The sequence below is a fragment of the Gavialis gangeticus genome, unplaced genomic scaffold (genome assembly GCF_001723915.1).
Source record: "Gavialis gangeticus isolate Ggan-Ray unplaced genomic scaffold, GavGan_comp1, whole genome shotgun sequence".
NCBI classification, from domain to species: Eukaryota; Metazoa; Chordata; order Crocodylia; family Gavialidae; genus Gavialis; species Gavialis gangeticus.
In genome coordinates this window covers 182,065-182,574 of record NW_017729034.1, presented here as the reverse complement: position 1 = coordinate 182,574, position 510 = coordinate 182,065, and the positions used below count along the sequence as shown (strand labels likewise).

General features: G+C 58.4%; 1 protein-coding gene across 1 annotated transcript in view; it reads right to left on the bottom strand.

The window, feature by feature from the left end:
- Window positions 1-228, bottom strand: part of LOC109304550 (protein CMSS1-like) — a 52,835-nt gene extending 52,607 nt beyond the window's left edge. The window contains exon 1 of the mRNA XM_019527225.1: window positions 223-228. The gene's annotated coding sequence lies outside the window, so the exon portion shown is untranslated. The remainder of the gene's footprint in view (window positions 1-222) is intronic.
- Window positions 229-510: the final 282 nt, after the last annotated feature.

The following is a 510-nucleotide window of genomic DNA, read 5'->3' as shown; positions in this document are numbered from 1 at the left end:
CCCCCCAGCCATGTCAGCCCCACCTCACTCCCAACTCAGCCCCCACCCCCCCAGCACTGCTAGGGTCCCTCATTCCTGACCCACAGCCCCCTGACCACATAGCCCTGCTGATGCCCTGCACTCTGGACCTGCAGCTGCCTGGTCCCCCAGCACTGCTGGTACCTGACACTCTGGATCTGCACCCCCTGCTCCCCAGTCCTGTTGGTGCCTGTCATTCCCAACCTGCAGACCTCTGCCCCCTCAGCAGCTCCTGCATTGTGCACGTACTTGCCCACACACACACACAGTCTCTGTACCTGGCTTGCTGGGGCCCACATGGGGAGCATATGGCCCCTGACAGCCAGTCACCTTGCCCACTGCTCCCAGCCCCAAGCAGCTAGCCTGGAAGAGCAAAAAACCCAGACATTTGCTCTTATTTTAAAAACCCACCCAGACACAGCACAGGCAGCCAAAAAAGTAGACATGTATAGTAACCTTAAATGAGGGAGGGATTCTGTGTGTGTGTGTGTG